Source organism: Periplaneta americana, chromosome 16 (genome assembly GCF_040183065.1).
Source record: "Periplaneta americana isolate PAMFEO1 chromosome 16, P.americana_PAMFEO1_priV1, whole genome shotgun sequence".
NCBI lineage: Eukaryota > Metazoa > Arthropoda > Insecta > Blattodea > Blattidae > Periplaneta > Periplaneta americana.
In genome coordinates, this window is record NC_091132.1 from 7,172,059 (window position 1) to 7,195,552 (window position 23,494).

Sequence of the window (23,494 nt, forward strand, 5' to 3'; positions counted from 1 at the left end):
CAAAAACCAACTCTGTACGAGCATCTGTACACACTCCTGCCCAAACCATCACTCCACCACCTCCATACGGCACATTTTCGGAAATGCAACACTGTGAAAATCGTTCTCCCCTCCTCCAAACTCTTTCACGTCCATCAGGTGAGCACAGATTGAAACGGGACTCATCTGTGAACAGAACACAGCTCCACTGTCCATTTCTCCAATCCCTGTGATCATTTGCAAAACGCAGTCGTTCAACTCGATGCATCCTGAGAAGTCTGGGACCAGTTGCAGGTCTACTTGATATCAGTCCACTTGCTTTCAACCTTCTTCTAACTGTTTTGGCCGAAATTGGGCGTCCTTGCATGTTAACAAATTGCTGGGCTACACTAGTAGCTGGCAGGTTGCTCTCCCTAAGAACTCTCAACACCATATACCTGTCTTCATTTGGATTTGTAGCTCTTGGACGACCCGAACCTGGTCTTCTGGTATATTCTAGGGTCTCTCTATACCGTTTTATGGCATCATGGGTTGTGCTTCTATCCATATTCATAACATTTGCAATGTAACATACACTGCGTCCATCATCGTAAAGGGCTACAGCTCGAGCCACATCTTCAGGTCGTATCTTGTTTTAAGACAAATGTTACAACCCCACTTAAACTCAGAAAATGTAAAAATAAAGAAATAACGAATGATAACGATAATGAAGCACAAAATGGTTGAGACAAAATTGTTATAGCTGAGACTCCGAAAGCAAAATTGGAATATTTGGTTGTAATGGCTTGTTTATAAAACAAAAAAAGAATCAACAATGTATACACGTCTCCATAACAACAGATGGCTACCATAATATTGTATGATAAGATAATGTTTTGCAAAATACCAGCAAATATTAAAGTGTCCGGTTTTTTTTGTCCCTGAGTGTAGTTTGACATGGGAAATGACTTTACACTGATTCCTAAATATCAGGAATGGCTGCTGAATTTTAGAATATTTTTCTTTTCCAAATTTGTAGATTAAAATGATTACTTATGTGTACCGTGACCATTAATGTTGGCGATTGTTAACAGATAATAGAAGAGGTGCATTAGGGTCTCTTTCTTGCATAGCAATGGCTAAATACATAACAGGATGTATACAACACTGCGAATCATTTAAGTTAGTGACTGTTTATAATTTCTTACTTTACGCTACTACTTATAGGACAGAAATGACGACTTAGTGGAGTGTAATTTTTTTTCAAAATTCCATGCAAGATTAAGTACATTCTCATGTCTGAATAGGTTTACTGGTGTTGAATAATCTTTCACAACTTGATAATGACAAATGGGCAGCTGTAATAAGAACCCTAGTCCTGGATAGTTGTTGCTAAATTCATGCCAAGTCTTATACAAACTAACAGAGCCTTTGTTTGCTGATTTCATATAAAAAGTGACTTAATCTATAAGTCATACAGCTGTATTACTAACTGAGCTCATGCATAAATGTTTGCAAGTAGAAAAATTTGGAGTTGTAGGTCTTCCCTGTTTTTCTTTTCTTCTTTTTGATGTTATTGCTTTGAAAAATAATTTACGTCTTCGTACTAACATTTGGATGGTTGCAATAAGGCCTCTAGTTTTGCATAAATTTCCAGAGTTTAAGACTGGCAGTGATTTTTTAAGTAATTTTACTTGAGGACTGACTTCATACTTAATCCTATAGGGCAGGAATAAGAACTGAAGTGTTGAATAATTTTTTTCCCAAATTCATAGCAAGATTTATTAGATTGCAATATTTGCTTAAGTGTACTGGTGTTCAATAGTGCTTCACGAATTGATACTGATAATTATAATTGGACACCTGCAATAGGGATTGGAGTTTGGCATGAGTTTGTTGGTCTGCCATGGTCATTATATTGTAGTTGCTTTGAAAAGAAATACACGACTTTATACTCATACCTGGACAGCTGAAATAAGGATTGTAGTGATGCATAAATTTGCAAAATTTAAGCCTGGTTTTATAGGAGACTGAGAGTTTTTTTTTTTTTTTAATAGAACAATTTTTTTCCCAATTTCATAGCAAGATTTATTGTTGTTCAATGTTTGCTTAAAGCTGCATTACCGACTGAGCTGTGTATAATTATTTGCAAGTAGAAAATCTTTTAAGTATAAGCCCCAAGTTTTTTTATGTTGTTGTTGTTCTTGTTGTTGTTGATGCTTTGAAAATGAATTCAGGACTTCATACTCACACTTGGACAGATGCAATAAGATCTCTGCTGTTGCATATATATTTAAAAATTTAAGCTATTATTTATACAAGACGGACAATGATTTTTTAAGTAATTTAACTTGACAATTGACTTTACACTCAATACTATTGGGAAGGAATGACGACTGAAACGTAGATAAAATTTTTTTCTTAAATTCATAGCAAGATTTATTAGATTTCTATATTTGCTGAAGTGTACTGGCGTTGAATAGTGCTTGACCTCTACCCATAGATAATTCAAAAGTTGCATTAATGTCTCTTGTCTTGTATAATGATTGCTAAATTCATGCCAAGTATTGTACTGCATTGACTGATCTTTAGGTTTTTATTTTTCATGACAACTTACTTTATGCTCCCACTTACTGAGCAGGAATGACGACTTGATTGTAGTATAAATGTTCTCCAAATTTAATGCGAGAGATATTACATTCTCGTGTCTATGTTGGTGCAGTGATGTTGAATATCTTTGAAGGCATATTAGTGACACATGGACAGGTGCAATATGGATTCTAGTTCCGTATAGTGATTGCTAGGGCAAGGCATTTCCAATGAAAATACCTTTAATTACGTTAAGTACTCACTTGATTACTGAACTACATAAAATTTAAAAAAAATACATGTTACAGTACCTTGTATTGCAGAAAATTAATTTCAAGTGCACTTTTACAACAATTTTGAATTGCAGTTAACAATCAAAACTTGGCGGAGATTTTCAAACAAAAATGATTGTCTATTGTCTGCTAGTACCGACTTATAAATGGAAAAGCTTCTCTCTACTTCAACGGAAACAATTGGAGCAAACTGAAAGCAAGCAATATCTCCTGGATTTAACTCACAGTCAGGAAGAGAAAAATTTTCACTAGACAAAACTCTGCCAATTGAACACAATGTTGTGTACCCCCTGTTCTTGCTTAGACAGTTTTTCATTTTCATTGACACTGCATCACCCACTTTACCACATGCACGGCTCAAATCATTCACCACTTTATCCACTATTTGCAGCTGTTCCACTAATGTCACTTGGGATTTTTCCAGTGCAGTTACGACATCAGGAAGGAATCCAAAATTAGTATTTATGTAAGAAAGTTTACCAGCAATTTCTTTATCAGCTAACAGTTCTTGCTCCTTTTTTATTGACACTGACTCGCCATTATCAAAAGAATCAACCACTTTCTTCACAACATCGAAATTCTTGCAATAATAACTGCAAGCTTGGAGCCATGTTCCCCATCCAGTCAAAACAGGTGAAAATGGCAATTGGATTTCTGGAGCTTCTGTTTTGAATGCTGAAATTCGAGAGGGGGCTTTCAAGAATACTTTCTTCACGCATCCAATTAATTTATTCACTTCAGGAAAATTTGCACGTACTTCTTCCGCGACCTGGTGTAATGCATGCGCTAAACAAGTCACATGTACCATTTTTGGGTACAGTGCACTTAAAGAAGCAGCTGCTTTCATCATGTAGGGTGCTGCATCTGTTATAAAAAACAATACATTGGAATTTCGAATCCCATCAGGCCAAAGTATTCTCAATGCATGGTCAAATACTAAGCTGATCGTTGAGTAGTTGACTTTGTCCAGCTGCTCACAATGTAGTAGAAATTGTTCTCCAGGGCTGTGTGCTTCTAAAACTCCAACAGTAATATTCGCTACATAACGGCCCTTAGAGTCTGTTGTCTCGTCAATGGATACGAATACGTTTCTTTCTCCAATCATTTCTCTTATTTTTTTCAAAGTTTTGTCATAGCACCGAGCTATGTATGTTCTTCTCAATGTTCTGGGATCTGGAATTAATTTTCCAATCTCCTCTTCTAAGAAAGTTCGCAGCTTAGGATGATTCAGTTTGTGAAGTGAAATATCACCCGATAGAAAAGCTTCACATAGTTTCTGACAAAATGGCGAAAATGTTGAACACGTATCCCCCAGAAGCATTTGCTGTAAGTTTACACTGGATTTATTTTCAAGTCTCTGCAGGCCATGTTTATGTTTCTCCCGTGACATGTGTTGTTCTATCGTAAACTTTTTTTCAGCAGCCACTCTCACATCGCAGATCTTGCAGAATAAAATACGACCGTCCGTTGAAAAAATATTTTCTCCATATTTTGAAACAAATGCCTTTAATTTAACACTAGCACTTTCCTTTACTTTAGGCATTTTGCTCTTGACCTGTTCACACAGACGACTAGAAACAACTGACCACATCAATCAACAGCATAACAATACCAGTTTACCTGGAGAAAGGAGTCTCTGTGGGAGTGTGGGTAAATTCCTAGAAGTGGGCAAGTTCATTATGCCTTGAAAAATAGGGGTACAAGATAGCATAGCTCTAGTAATAAGTAAAATGCGCTCGAAAGAGCATTGATATTACACATTATTGTTTTATCAAGTCATTCAAAGACCCCGTCCATCTTCTACACTGTTTGAAGTGATATCTGCCGCACTTTTGTTCATATAACTTGCACTCACACGAGTCACTTGGTTGGTGGAACTTCACTGTCTTGCACAATTTATGGTGGAAACCGTGCGTGGCCAAACCTATAATAGCGTGTCTTTGTGGTTGGTTACTGCTGATCCACTCCCTGTTCGTCATGGCGTCTGTTGCGAAGAATTCTTTTTCTATTTCTCTTTCCTTCTGTTTTCTTCTCTCTGCGACATCCTTGTATGGTTTCGTTGCTGGCAGCATCATCCTGATTCGCAGGTCCTCCAGGAATGGTGTTTCTCTGGCCAACATGTAGACCATTCTGCTCGGTGTATATTTGCTTGCACCTAGTGCCCTCTTCATGAATCTAGTTTTTACTTTCTCCAGCCTCTCCATATCGCTCGCCGTTAGCTTCTCCCATACTAGTTCTAGCTCGTAGCTAGCGATTGGGGTGATCACTGTCTCGAATAGTTGCATGGCTGTCTCTAGCTTTAGTCTTGTAATGTCCTTGATATTACAGATTGCTCTTATAGCTGCTGATGCTCTCATCTGTATGTGAGCGCTGAAAGACTTTGCGGTTGGCTGCAGTGTAATGCCTAAGTATTTGAATTTATTTACTAGTCGCATCGGTTCTTCGCCTAGCTTGAGGGTGTCACTTGCCGCTACTCCTCCACCTCTCCTGAAGACCATTTGTACTGTCTTGTTTTTATTTATCACGAACTCATTTTCGGATGCCCATCTTTGTACTGCGTCTATGCCGTGCTGGATTGCCTCTTTGTTTGTGGAGCCGATGGCCATGTCGTCCGCATACATTATCAGCATGCTTCCTTCCATTGCCTTCCCAATGTCTGCTGTCATTATATTAAATAGCAGCGGGCTAATTGGGTCTCCTTGTATTACCCCGTTGGTCTGTATAACCTCGTCTGATGCTGCCACTTCATCGCTTATCTCGAGCCAATTTCACCTCATTATGTCTTCCATTATTCCAGCAATGGGGTGATCGTTCCCAATCATGTCCTTCAGCTTCCTGCGTAGTATATTCCTATTTATGTAGTCAAAAGGTTTTTCATAATCTATGAAAACTACATAATACTTCCTTTCGGCTTACTAAAGGCTTCTTCGATCTCGTATAATAGTGCTGACGCTGCTTGTAGGGTGGACATACCCTTCCTGAATCCGAACTGGCTTGCTGGTATGCTTATTTGGGTGATGTCCGTCAGTCTGTTTGTCAATATTTTCATAAATACTGTATTTTGAATAAGGTGTTTTCCAGTACCACCCCTCTGTAGGAGTTCATGTCTTCCGTGCTTCCTTTGCCTTTGTACAGAATTTTCAGGGTTGCCCTTCTCCATTGCTCTGGTACGGATCCCATCTTCAGACATTTATTAAACAACTCTTTCCATACTGTTTTAAATATGTCTGCTGATGCCTTTAGATGTTCGTATGCTATTTGGTCCGGTCCTGTGACTTTTCTATTTTTGGCTTCTCCAATCCCTTTGGTGATTTTGTCCTCCGTGATTTCCATTCCCCGGTCCACTGTTTCCGCGTCTTCGGGTGTACTTGCTTCGTATGCTTCCGTTCTGTTTCCCTTATTCAGTATTTGGGCGAAGTGATTTTGCCAATTTTGAATCGGTATTTCTTTCATCACTCCTCTCGGTTTCCGTTTTAGTGCCTGGAAAGGGTCCTTTTCTGCTTCTTCTATTATTTGTTGTGCTTTCTTTTCCACGTAGTTGTCTTTTTTGACCTTGATTGTGTATTTATACTGTTTTCTTTTATCGGCATATCTTGTCAGGTCTTCTGGATTTTTGGATGTCTTCGCCTTGACTAGTGCTCGTAGCATTTCCTTCCGTTCCTCGTAGCACGTCCTATCAAACCACGGTTGAGCCCTTCTTCTTTGTGCTGGTTGACAGGCGCTCTTTATGAGGTTGTTTGTTATGTCAAGTGCTCTATCTAGCTATCCTTCTTTTATTCTCTCTCTCGCTTCCTCGATGCTCTCCTTATTGTTCTGTATTTGTTCTACATCCAGTATCCTTGGTAGCCTGTTCTGAGGGCTTTCCTTGTTCTGTCTTGTTCTCGGCTTTTCCATTTCCAGCCTCGTTGACATCGGTATATGTTTCCTCATGGGTGTTAGATTGGAGTACCATAGACCTTTTTGTTCTATAAATCTTAAGTCCTTTCCTCTGTACAGCAGCAGATCTATTGCACTTGTCCCGTTGTGCGCTATATATGTTGGCGTTTCTCTCTTATTGGTTAGTATGAACCCCTCGTCTCTTAGTGTCTCCAGGACTATTTCTGTCTTTGCGTTCACCTTGTCTATCCTGCAGCTGAGGTCCCCTACTATTATGACGCTTTCGTCCCTTCCTGTGTCCGTTATTGCTGTCATTAAAGTTTCGATCACTTCTTCCGTGGTTGCTTGCGGTCTGATGTATACTGCAGCGACTGTGATGTTGTGTGTTCTCACTGTAAGTACGTAGTTGTATTACTTTAAAGTTCCTTTGTGATGGCCTCAGATAGCACGATACTCCACCTGTCGGTCTGCCGTCTGTTTTCCTTCCGTATGAGTGCAGTCCGTAGTATCCCTCTATGTTAATCGGCTCCGTTGCAAATGTCTCTGAGAAAACCAATATGTCATGTTCAAGTAGATCTTCTTTTTCTATGTATTTCAGGGCATTTTTTAGCCCTTCTGCATTCCAGTTAAGAACATTAATAGTCGAGTGAGACTCCTTCATTTTGGTATGTTCTCCGGAAGCGGTAGTGTCTTACAACAACTCCTTCTGGCCAGAAATTGGGGTCGTTTGCTTCCCCTAGTTATTCTAAGGGGATTCCCAGTTTGAAGGCTTTGTTCCTTCCCCTACTCTCTATTTCTTCGCAGATTGTGTTTCCTTGTATTCCATTTTTGTGCAGGTATTTTTTAACTTTATCAGCTGTCGTGTCTTCTTTGAGTCTGCCTAGAAAGAGCCAGGCATATCTCTGCGCTCCTTGAATGTCCTCATCCATTCTGGTTTTTGTTCCGATTGTTTGTTTGGCCCATTGTGTTCTGTTGGTTCTGTTATTTCTACCATAAGTCGCCCGGGTCAATGTGTCCTCCACTTCGTCTTCCTCCCCATCCCAGTGGCGTGGTTCTCCAGCCTTTCCTTCCTGCATTTCTATTGTAGGGCTCTCTGGTTTGTTCCCTTCTTGTTGATCTCTGCTATCCTCCACTGTTGATCTCAGTTCTCTGTGTTGTGGCATACGCTCTAAGAATTTGAATAAAATTCCTAGAAGTGGGCTAGTTCATTGTGCACATACCTTGAAAAATAGGGGTAGAAGCTAGCAAACATCTACTTAATTCCAAGAAATTGTATTGGCAAGGAAAATACTGAATTATAATAAAAATCTCAAATCAAATACAAATAATGTCACAGCCTTCCTGAAAAGTGTAAAAAATGCTCAAAATGACCTAAAAATCGCTAAAAAAAATGACATATCCGTAAAAAAGTTAAGAAAATTAAAAAAAATGCCCTAACGAATTGCTTTTATTTAACCCGGTTTTTAATGTCATACATTTCTATATATGCTAGCAATGTTTAAACCTTCATAAGAAAAAGATGCAAAATCATTAATTGCCTTGCCCTAGTGATTGCTAAATTCTTGCCAGGACTAACGCAACAATGACAGTGCCTTTCCTGCTGATGTTATATAAAAAATTACTTGAACTACAACTAATAAACTGCATTACCGACTGATCTCATTCCTGACAGTTTGCAATTGAAAAACAAAAAATATAATTATAGTTCAGAAATACTTTGTTAGGTGTTTTTGCTTTTGAAAGTAATTGATGACTTTATTCTCACACTTGGACTCTAGTGCTGCAGTAATTTGGAATAAATTAAGCGAGGCTTAATACAACATTGACAGTGCTTTTATAAAGAGCTTAACATGAGAAATGAATTTCCACTTCTTGCTATAGGGCAGGAATGACAAATAAAATGTAGAATTTTTTTTTTCCAATTCCATAGCAAGATCTATTAGATTCCCATGCTTGCTTACTCTTACTGATGTCAATATACTTTGACGACTTCGTACAGAAAATTGGACAGCTGGAACTCGGTTCCTGTTTTTGTATAATAATTTCTAAATTAATACCAGGATGTATAGAAGACTGATAGTGCTCTGCCTAGTAGTCTTTCATAATTGTTTGGAAATTTTTTTATTTTACAATTTTTAGTGGGAGTAAAATGTTATATTTTTGCTGGCAGAATTAAGGCTATAAGGCCTTCTCTTCCATTCAACGAGCTTTAATCAACACAATAGTTACATACATATTTAAATTATGAATATTTACAATGCACTTGAAAGATTCTCCAGCAATATTCTTCAGTTAATTTCTTCTGGTCTTCTTATTTGAATATGAACTGACGACTCGATACAGACACTTATAGACTACAACTGCTGTATTTTTTTGTTGACCCATAATGATTGTTAATTTCATGCCTGATAATATTTTTCGTTTTAATCGTTTTTTTTTCTTCTCCATATTAATTCACTTTACACTAATAACTATAGACAGTAATGGTAACCGAAACCCTGGGATTTTATTTTCAAATCTCACACTGACATTTTTCGGATTCTCATATTTCCTGTGGCTTGATTGTTTTGGAATATAATTGAAGAATTCATACTGACATTTGGACAACTGCAGCAGGGATTCTACAGTTACATAATGATTAGTAAATTCATGGGAAGACTTATACGACATTAATGGTATTGTGACTCATGCTTTTAGTTTAAAATTTATTTTAGACCAATAGTTAGAGGACTGCATTTGGACTGAGCAATTGCATAATTTTTTATAAATTTTAAATTCGAATTATAGCATTTGTATGCTTCTTATGGTCTCTTTGTTTTGAATATTAACTGAGTACTTAATACAGATACTTGTATTCAAGCCCAGAGTTCTACAACTGTGATAGAATTTTTGTTTTGTCTATACTCTGAGGTTAAAAGTAGTAATAACAATTAAACCCTTGGATAAATATTTTGCAAGCTGAAGATTTATTAGATTCCCATACTTCTTGTCGTGTTCTTATTTTGAGAAAGTATTAAGGACTGCATTCGTACACTTGACTTGTGCTCAAGGTTCTGTACAATTACATAATGACTGGTGAATTCTTAACAGGAATTATAGAACATTGACAGTATTTTCATTTTGAACTTTGCCACTAAAATTGACTTTAGCCTAATACTTAAGGAGCTGTATTACCCACTGATGTATTGCATAATTGTGGCATTTTTAATCAGAATTGTAGAACCCACGTCCTTCTTGTGGTGTTGTTTATTTGGAATATTAATCGACGACTTGCTAGGGACAATTGTACAGCTGCTGTAGGATCTCTGCTGAGCCATAATGATGGTTAAAATAATGCCACTACTTATAAAACACTAAAAATTTTTATTCTTAAAATTCTTAGTTGACTTTGTACTAACAATGAATGGCAGTAATAGCAACTGAACTCTTGGATTATTATTTTCCTTGGTCATACTGTGGTCTTGCTTCTATGAAAAATGATTCACGACTTCATACTGACACTTGGACAGCTGCAACAGGGTTTCTGCAGCTGCATAATGATTGCTAAATTGACGAGGGACTAATTCAACACCGACAATATTTCAACTTGTGCATTTACTTTAAAATAGACTTTAGACTAATACCTATAGGACTGCACTATCGATTGAGCTGTTTCGTACAGTAATTGTTGACAAAATTTTAGTCAGAATATTAGCACTGAGATGCTTCTTGTAGACGTGTTGTTTTGCATATTTATTGACGACTCGATATAGACTCTGTACAGCTGCTGTAGGGCTTCTGGTGAGTCATAATGATTGTTAAATTCAAATCCGGACTTATACAACTCTTACAGAATTTTTGTTGTTATTATTTTGCATTTTACAGATTCATAGACTTTACGAATCATAAACCAAAACTAGGACTTAAATAAAAAATTAAAGATTATATATAGCCTAATAAAAAAAAAAAAAAAAGTAAAACCCGAATTTCCCCATACATTTTAACCAACTCACAACGTATTTTCAACACAACTCCATTCATCAACTGTCAACTCTTAAAATAAACATTAAAAATCACGGGACAAGAAAACAAAATTGAAGCATCAGCCATTAGGTATAAATAACTGAATGCAGTCATAGCAACAGAACAGAAGACAGAAGTCTCGGATTTTTATTTTACAAGCTCATAATAAAATTTGTTAGACCTCAATGCTTCTTGTGATCGTGTTGTTTTGAATAGTAATTGAAGACTTCATTGCGATCCTTCGGTAGCTCTAGTAGGTAGAGAATCTGGTCTTGCATAACGATTGTAAATTTATTGTACGACTTATACAAGTGTGACAGTCCTTTCTTTTTAAAGATTTAATAATATAAATTGCTTTAAGGCGATGGTTATATGGCAGTAATGATGTCTGAAAAGTTAGATAAATGATTAGAAAATTCAGAGGAACAATACTTCGCGTGGTTGTTGTAGTGTTGTGCGTAGTTGTAGTAGTGTTGAATAATGTTTCGACGGCTGCAGTAGAAACTCTACTGTTGGATAATTACTGCCAAATCCATGGCAGGACACACGGAAGCCTTGGAGGAGGAAATTGATGCTGGGACCTCTACATTGGTGAGTGTGAGTACTTTTTTTATAATTTATATTACAATTTGGTTTACACTGATGATTATAGGGCAGTTACGACGTCTCACCTGTTGGATAAATTCTTCCTAAATTCGTAGCAAGATTTATTGCTATTTCCCTGCTTGGCAGGCCTAATACATTGTAGTGTGGAATATGGTTTGACTACTTGGTGTAGAGTGTTGGACAACTGGTGTAGGGATTGTATTGTTGAATGATAATTGCCATTTCATGACAAGACATGTGGTAGTGTGAGAGTATCTTTGTGTTGTGCTTTGCATGAAAACTAATAGATATGAAAAGATGTACATGTGAATTACCGACTGAGCTGTAAATTCGTAGCAAGATTTATTGTTATTTCCCTGTTTGGCAGGCCTAATAGGTTGTAGTGTGGAATATGGTTTGACTACTTGATGTAGAGTGTTGGCCAACTGGAATAGGGACTGTATTGTCGAATGATAATTGCCATTTCATGACAAGACATGTGGTAGTGTGAGAGTATCTTTGTGTTGTGCTTTGCATGAAAACTAATAGACATGAAAAAACATTCATGTGAATTACCGACTGAGCTGTAACAGCAATGTTTAGAAATTGGAAAAACTGGAATTGTAGCACTCCGATGCTTGTTGAGGTGTTGTTGATGTTGTTGTTTTTTTATTGGGTTATTTTACGACGCTGTATCAACATCTAGGTTATTTAGCGTTTGAATGAAATGAAGGCGATAATGCCGGTGAAATGAGTCCTGGGTCCAGCACCGAAAGTTACCTGGGATTTGGTCGAATTGGGTTGAGGGAAAACCCCGGAAAAAACCTCAACCAGGTAACTTGCCCCGACCGGGATTCCAACCCAGGCCACCTGGCTTCACAGCCAGACGCGTTGACCGTTACTCCACAGGTGTGGACTTGTTGTTGTTTTGAATAATGTTTGCAGACTTAATATCTATTTTTGGACAGATGTACTACGGACTGCAATCTTGCATAATAATTTGCTAAAGTTATGATACTTTAGATAACATGTGTTACTCATAAGATTATATAAGATCCGATACTCATAAGAGATATATATATATATATATATATATATAAGATACGATACTCATAAGATATATATAAGATCCGATACTCATAAGATATATATAAGATACGATACTCATAAGATATATATAAGATCCGATACTTATAACATATATATAAGATCCGATACTCATAAGATATATATATAAGATACGATACTCATAAGATATACATAAGATCCGATACTCATAAGATATATATAAGATCCGATACTCATAAGATATATATAAGATCCGATACTCATAAGATATATATAAGATCCGATACTCATAAGATATATATAAGATACGATACTCATAAGATATATATAAGATCCAATACTCATAAGATAAATATAAGATCCGATACTCATAAGATATATATATAAGATCCGATACGCATAAGATATATATAAGATATGATACTCATAAGATATATATAAGATCCGATACTCATAAGATATATATATATATATAAGATACGATACTCATAAGATATATATAAGATCCAATACTCATAAGATAAATATAAGATCCGATACTCATAAGATATATATAAGATACGATACTCATAAGATATATATATATATATATATATATATAAGATCCAATACTCATAAGATAAATATAAGATCCGATACTCATAAGATATATATAAGATACGATACTCATAAGATATATATAAGATCCGATACTCATAAGATATATATAAGATGCGATACTCATAAAATATATATAAGATCCGATACTCATAAGATATATATATATATAATATAAGATGCGATACTCATAAGATATATATAAGATGCTATACTCATAAGAAATATATAAGATGCTATACTCATAAGAAATATATAAGATGCGATACTCATAAGATATATATAAGATCCGATACTCATAAGATATATATATAAGATCCGATACTCATAAGATATATATATATATATAAGATGCGATACTCATAAGATATATATAAGATCCGATACTCATAAGATATATATAAGATGCTATACTCATAAGATATATATAAGATCCGATACTCATAAGATATATATAAGATGCGATACTCATGAGATATATATAAGATCCGATACTCATAAGATATATATAAGATGCGATACTCATAAGATATATATAAGATCCGATACTCATAAGATATATATATAAGATGCGATACTCATAAGATATATATAAGATGCGATACTCATGAGATATATATAAGATCCGATACTCATAAGATATATATAAGATGCGATACTCATAAGATATATATAAGATCCGATACTCATAAGATATATATAAGATGCGATACTCATGAGATATATATAAGATCCGATACTCATAAGATATATATAAGATGCGATACTCATAAGATATATATAAGATGCGATACTCATGAGATATATATAAGATCCGATACTCATAAGATATATATAAGATGCGATACTCATAAGATATATATAAGATCCGATACTCATAAGATATATATATAAGATGCGATACTCATAAGATATATATAAGATCCGATACTCATAAGATATATATAAGATGCGATACTCATGAGATATATATAAGATCCGATACTCATAAGATATATATAAGATGCGATACTCATAAGATATATATAAGATCCGATACTCATAAGATATATATATAAGATGCGATACTCATAAGATATATATAAGATGCTATACTCATAAGATATATATATAAGATGCGATACTCATAAGATATATATAAGATGCGATACTCATGAGATATATATAAGATCCGATACTCATAAGATATATATAAGATGCGATACTCATAAGATATATATAAGATCCGATACTCATAAGATATATATATAAGATGCGATACTCATAAGATATATATATATATAAGATGCTATACTCATAAGATATATATAAGATGCGAAACTTCTAAGATATATATAAGACCCGATACTCATAAGATATATATATATATATATATATATATATATATATATACATACTCATAAGATATATAAAAGATCCGATACTCATAAGATATATATATAAGATGCTATACTCATAAGATATATATAAGATGCTATACTCATAAGATATATATAAGATGCTATACTCATAAGATATATAAGATCCGATACTCATAAGATATATATAAGATGTTACTCATAAGATATATATAAGATGCTATACTCATGAGATAGATAAGATGTTACTCGTAAGGTATACACAAGATGCGATACTCATAAGAATATATAAGATGTTACTCATAAGATATATATATGGTGTTACTCATAAGATTTATATAAGGTGTTACTCATAAGATATATATAAGATGCTATACTCATAAGATATATAAGATCCGATACTCATAAGATATATATAAGATGCGATACTCATAAGATATATATAAGATTCGATAATCATAAGATATATATAAGATGCGATACTCATCTGATATATATATATAAGATGTTACTCATAAGATATATAAGGTGTTACTCATAAGATATATATAAGATGCTATACTCATAAGATATATAAGATCTGATATTCATAAGATATATATATATATATATATATATATATATATATAATATGTTACTCATAAGATATATATAAGATGCTATACTCATAAGATATATAAGATCCGATACTCATAAGATATATATAAGATGTTACTCATAAGATATATATAAGATGTTACTCATAAGATATATATATAAGATGCGTTACTCATAAGAATATATAAGATGTTATCCATAAGACATTTATAAGATGTTACTCATATGATATATATAAGATGTGTTACTCATAAGAATATGTAAGACGTTAATCATAAGATATATATGTATATATATATATATATATATATAAGATGCGCTACTCATAAGAATATATTAGATGCGTTACCCATAAGAATATATAAGATGGTACTCATAAGATATATATAAGATGTGATACTCATAAGATTATATAAGATATGATACTCATAAGATTATATAAGATGTGATACTCATAAGTTTATATAAGATATGATATTCATAAGATTATATAAGATGTGATATTCATAAGATTATATAAGATGTGTTACTCATAAGATTATATAATATATGATACTCGTAAGATTATATAAGATGTGTTACTCATAAGATTATATAAAATGTGTTACTCATAAGATTATATAAGTTGTTTTACTCATAAGATATATATAAGATGCGTTACTCATAAGAATATATAAGATGTTACTCATAATATATATATATATATATATATATATATATATATATAAGTTGCGTTACTCATAAGAATATAAAAGATGTTACTCATATGATTCTATGAAATATCATACTCATAAGATTATATAAGATGTCTTACTCATAATATTATATAAAATTTGTTACTCATAAGATTACATAAGAGATTATACTCATAAGAATATATATTATGTGTTACTCATAAGATTATAAAAGATGTGCTACTCATAATTTTATATAAGATGTGTCACTCATAAAATTATAAAAGATGTGATACTCATAATATTATATAAGAAAGGATACTCATAAGATTATATAAAATGTGATAATCATAAGATTATAGAAGATGTGTTATTCGTAAGATTATACAAGATATGATACTCATAAAATTATATAAGATGTGATACTCATAAGATTATATAAGATGTGTTACTCATAAGATTATATAAGATGTGTTACTCACATTACATACGATGTGTTACTCATAATATTATATAAGAGGTGTTACTCATAAGATTATATTAGATGTGTTACTCATAAGATTATATATAAGATATGTTACTCATAAGATTATATAAGATGTTACTCATAAGATTATATTAGATGTGTTACTCATAAGATTATATAAGATGTGTTAGTCATAATATTATACAAGATGTGATACTCATAATGTTATATAAGATATGATACTCATAATATTATATAAGATGTGTTTCTCATGAGATTATATAAGATGTGTTTCTCATGAGATTATATAAGATGTCTTACTCATCAGATTATATAAGATATGCTACTCATAATATTATATATGATGTGTTACTCATAATATTATATAAGATGTGATATTCATAAAATTATATAAGATGTTACTAATAATATTATATAAGTTGTGATACTCATAAGATTGCATAAGATGTGCTACCCGTAAGATTATATAAGATGTGTTACTCATAAGGTTATATAAGATGTGTTACTCATAATATTATATAAGGTGTGTTACTCATAAGATTATATTTTTACTTATAAGATTATATAAGATCTGTTACTTATAACATTATATAAGCTGTCGTACTCATAACATTATATAAGATGTGATACTCATATGATTATATCAGATGTGTTACTCATAATATAATATAAGATTTGATACTCGAAATATTATATAAGATGTGTTACTCATAAGATTATATAAGATCTGTTACTCATAACATTATATAAGATGTGTTACTCTTAATATTATATGAGATGTGTTACTCATAAGAATATATAAGATTTGTTACTCATGAGATTATATAGGATGTGTTACACATAAGATTATATAAGATGTGTTACTCTTAAGATTATATAAGATGTGTTACTCTTAAGATTATATAAGATGTGGTACTCATAATATTTTATAAGATGTTATACTCATAAGATTATATAAGATATAATACTCATATTATTATATATGATGTGTTACTCATAATATTATATAAGATGTGATATTCATAAGATTATATAAGATGTGTTACTCGTAAGATTATATAAGATGTGTTACTCATAATATTATATAAGATGTGTTACTCATAAGATTATATATGATGTGTTACTTACAATATTATATAAGCTGTGATACTCATAATATTATATAAGATGTGATACGCATTCGATTTTTTAAGATGTGTTACTGATATTATATAAGATGTGATACTCGTATGATTATATAAGATGTGTTGCTCATAATATTATATAAGATGTTTCACTCATAATATTATATAAGATTTGATACTCGTAATATTATATAAGATGTGTTACTCATAAGATTACATAAGATGTGTTAGTCATAAGGTTACATAAGATGTATTACTCATATGATTACATAAGATGTGTTACTCATAATATTATATAAGATGTGTTACTCATAAGATTATATATGATGTGTTACTCATAAGATTATGTAAGATGTGTTGCTCATAAGATTATATAAGATGTGTTACTCATAAGATTATATAAGATGTGTTACTCATAAGATTATATAAGATGTGTTACTCATAAGATTATATAAGATGTGTTACTCATAAGATTATATAAGATGTGTTACTCATAAGATTATATAAGATGTGTTACTCATATGATTACATAAGATGTGTTACTCATAATATTATATACGATGTGTTACTCATAATATTATATAAAATGTGTTACTCATAAGATTATATTAGATGTGTTACTCATAAGATTATATAAGATGTGTTACTCTTAAGATTATATAAGATGTGGTACTCATAATATTATATAAGATGTTATACTCATAAGATTATATAAGATATAATACTCATAATATTATATATTATGTGTTACTCATGATATTATATAAGATGTGATATTCATAAGATTATATAAGATGTGTTACTCATATTATATAAGATGTGATATTCATATGATTATATAAGATGTGTTACTCGTAAGATTATATAAGATGTGTTACTCATAATATTATATAAGATTTGATACTCGTAATATTATATAAGATGTGTTACTCATAAGATTACATAAGATGTGTTAGTCATAAGGTTACATAAGATGTATTACTCATATGATTACATAAGATGTGTTACTCATAATATTATATAAGATGTGTTACTCATAAGATTATATAAGATGTGTTACTCTTAAGATTATATACGATGTGTTACTCATAAGATTATATAAGATGTGTTACTCTTAACATTGTATAAAATGTGTTACTTATAAGATTGTATAAAATGTGTTACTCATAATATTATATAAGATGTGTTACTCATAATATTATATAAGAAGTGATACTCATATGATTATATAAGATGTGTTACTCATTATATTATATAAGATATGATACTCAGAATATTATATAAGATGTGTTACTCATAAGATTATATAAGATGTGTTACTCATAATATTATATAAAATGTGTTACTCGTAATATTATATAAGATGTGATACTCGTATGATTATATATGATGTGTTACTCATAATATTATATGAGATATGATGCTCATAATATTATATAAGATGTGTTACTCATAAGATTACATATGATGTGTTAGTCATAAGATTATACATAAGATGTGTTACTCATAAGATTACATAAGATGTGTTACTCATAATATTATATAAGATGTATTACTCATAAGATTACATACGATGTGTTACTCATAAGTTTATATAAGATGTTACCCATAAGATTATATAAGATGTGTTATTCATAATATTATATAAGATGTGTTATTCATAATATTATGTAAGATGTGTTTCTCATAAGTTTATATATGATGTGTTACTCATAAGATTATATAAGATGTGTTACTCATAAGATAAATAATATGTGTTACTCTTAATATTATATACGATGTGTTTCTCATAATTTTATATTAGATGTGTTACTCATAAGGTTACATAAGATGTGTTACTCGTAATGTTGTATAAGATATGATACTCATATGATTATATAAGATGTGTTACTCATAATATTATATAAGATGTGATACTCATAATATTATATAAAATGTGATAATCAAAATATTATATAAGATGTGTTACTCATAATATTATATAAGAAGTGATACTCATATGATTATATAAGATGTGTTACTCATAAGAATATATATTATGTGTTACGCATAAGAATATTTATTATGTGTTACTCATAAGATTGTATAAGATGTGTTACTCATAATATTATATAAAATGTGTTACTCATAATATTATGTAAAATGATTATATAAGATGTGTTACTCATAATATTATATAAGATATGATACTCATAATATTATATAAGATGTGTTACTCATAAGATTACATGAGATGTGTTAGTCATAAGATTATACATAAGATGTGTTACTCATAAGATTACATAAGATGTGTTACTCATAATATTATATTAAATGTGTTACTCGTAAGATTATATACGATGTGTTACTCATAAGATTATATGAGATGTGTTGCACATAAGATTATATAAGATGTGTTACTCATAAGATTATATAAGATGTGTTACTCATAAGATTATGTAAGATGTGTTACTCATAAGATTACATAATATGTGTTACTCATAATATTATATACGATGTGTTACTCATTATATTATATTAGAGGTGTTACTCATATGATGACATAAGATGTGTTACTCATAATATTATATACGATGTGTTACTCATAATATTATATAAAATGTGTTACTCATAAGATTATATTAGATGTGTTACTCATAAGATTATATAAGATGTGTTACTCTTAAGATTGTATAAGATGTGGTACTCATAATATTATATAAGATGTTATACTCATAAGATTATATAAGATATAATACTCATAATATTATATATTATGTGTTACTCATGATATTATATAAGATGTGATATTCATAAGATTATATAAGATGTGTTACTCATAATATTATATAAGATGTGATACTCATATGATTATATAAGATGTGTTACTCGTAAGATTATATAAGATGTGTTACTCATAATATTATATAAGATATTGTACTCATAATATTATATAAGATGTGTTACTCATAAGATTACATAAGATGTGTTAGTCATAAGATTATACATAAGATGTGTTACTCATAAGATTACATAAGATGTGTTACTCATAATATTATATAAGATGTGTTACTCATAAGATTATATAAGATGTGTTACTCATAAGATTATATACGATGTGTTACTCATAAGATTATATAAGATGTGTTACTCTTAACATTATATAAAATGTGTTACTTATAAGATTGTATAAAATGTGTTACTCATAATATTATATAAGATGTGTTACTCATAATATTATATAAGAAGTGATACTCATATGATTATATAAGATGTGTTACTCATTATATTATATAAGATATGATACTCAGAATATTATATAAGATGTGTTACTCATAAGATTATATAAGATGTGTTACTCATAATATTGTATAAAATGTGTTACTCGTAATATTATATAACATGTGATACTCGTATGATTATATATGATGTGTTACTCATAATATTATATGAGATATGATGCTCATAATATTATATAAGATGTGTTACTCATAAGATTACATATGATGTGTTAGTCATAAGATTATACATAAGATGTGTTACTCATAAGATTACATAAGATGTGTTACTCATAATATTATATAAGATGTATTACTCATAAGATTACATACGATGTGTTACTCATAAGATTATATAAGATGTTACTCATAAGATTATATAAGATGTTACTCATAAGATTATATAAGATGTGTTATTCATAATATTATATAAGATGTGTTATTCATAATATTATATAAGATGTGTTACTCATAAGATTATATAAGATGTGTTACTCATAAGATTATATAAGATGTGTTACTCATAAGATTACATAATATGTGTTACTCTTAATATTATATACGATGTGTTTCTCATAATTTTATATTAGATGTGTTACTCATAAGGTTACATAAGATGTGTTACTCGTAATGTTGTATAAGATATGATACTCATATGATTATATAAGATGTGTTACTCATAATATTATATAAGATGTGATACTCATAATATTATATAAAATGTGATAATCAAAATATTATATGAGATGTGTTACTCATAATATTATATAAGAAGTGATACTCATATGATTATATAAGATGTGTTACTCATAAGAATATATATTATGTGTTACGCATAAGAATATTTATTATGTGTTACTCATAAGATTGTATAAGATGTGTTACTCATAATATTATATAAAATGTGTTACTCATAATATTATGTAAAATGTGATACTCGTATAATTATATAAGATGTGTTACTCATAATATTATATAAGATATGATACTCATAATATTATATAAGATGTGTTACTCATAAGATTACGTGAGATGTGTTAGTCATAAGATTATACATAAGATGTGTTACTCATAAGATTATACATAAGATGTGTTACTCATAAGATTACATAAGATGTGTTACTCATAATATTATATTAAATGTGTTACTCGTAAGATTATATACGATGTGTTACTCATAAGATTATATGAGATGTGTTGCACATAAGATTATATAAGATGTGTTACTCATAAGATTATATAAGATGTGTTACTCATAAGATTATGTAAGATGTGTTACTCATAAGATTACATAATATGTGTTACTCATAATATTATATACGATGTGTTACTCATAATATTATATTAGAGGTGTTACTCATAAGATTACATAAGATGTGTTGCACATAAGATTATATAAGATGTGTTACTCATAAGATTATATAAGATGTGTTACTCATAAGATTATATAAGATGTGTTACTCATAAGATTATATAAGATGTGTTACTCATAAGATTACATAATATGTGTTACTCACAATATTATATACGATGTGTTACTCATAATATTATATAAGATGTGTTACTCATAAGATTATATACGATGTGTTACTCATAAGATTATATACGATGTGTTACTCATAAGATTATATAAGATGTGTTGCACATATGATTATATAAGATGTGTTACTCATAAGATTATATAAGATGTGTTACTCATAAGATTACATATGTGTTACTCATAATATTATATACGATGTGTTACTCATAATATTATATTAGATGTGTTACTCATAAGATTACATAAGATGTGTTACTCATAATATTATATAAGATGTGTTACTCATAAGATTATATAAGATGTGTTACTCATAAGATTAAATAAGATGTGTTACTCATAATATTGTATAAGATATGATACTGATAGGATTATATAAGATGTGATACTCATAATATTATATAAGATGTTTTACTCATAAGATTATATATGATATTCATAATATTATATAAGATGAGATACTCATAAGATTATATAAGATGTGTTACTCATAAGATTATATAAGATATATTACTCATAATATATAAGATGTGTTACTCATAATATTATATACGATGTGTTACTCATAAGATTATATATGATGTGTTACTCTTAAGATTATGTAAGACGTGTTACTCGTAATATTATATGAGATGTGATACTCATAATATTATATAAGATATGATACTCATAATATTGTATAAGATCTGATACTCATAATATTATGTAAGATGTGATACTTATAAGATTATGTAAAATGTGTTACTCCTAAGATTATATAAGATGTGATACTCATAATATTATATAAGATGTGATACTCATAATATTATATAAGATGTGATACTCATAATATTATATAAGATGTGATACTCATAAGATTATATAAGATGTGATACTCATAATATTATATAAAATGTGTTAGTCATAAGATTATATAAGATATGATACTCGTAATATTATATAAGATGTGATACTCATAAGATTAAATAAAATGTGTTACTCATAAGATTATATATCATGTGATACTCGTAAAATTATATATGATGTGATACTCACAATTTTTGTGTTATGAGTTTACATAATGATTGACTTAAAAAACTATGCACAGAGCTGCATTACCGTACTTATTGTGTTGCGTATATGTTTACAAATTGGAAATTTTAATTGTAGGACTTCCAGGCTTTTTGTGGTGTTGTTTAAAGCAAAAGCTGATATCTTGATATAGATAATTCGGCTGCCCCATTACGGATTGCAGTATTGCATAATGATTTTGTATATTCATGTGAGTACTTGCGCAACTGTGAGAGTGGTCTGTATTTATTTATTTGTTTGTTAATTTATTTGTTTGTTTGTTTGTTTGTTTATGTATGTATGTATGTATGTATTGTTTTGTATATTAATTAATTAACTAAATTAATTAATTTTTTATACTTAGTGAATAACTTCAGATTTTTAGTTGTAAAATTGACTGAACTGTTAGATGAATATTTTGCAAACTCGTAACAAGATTTAC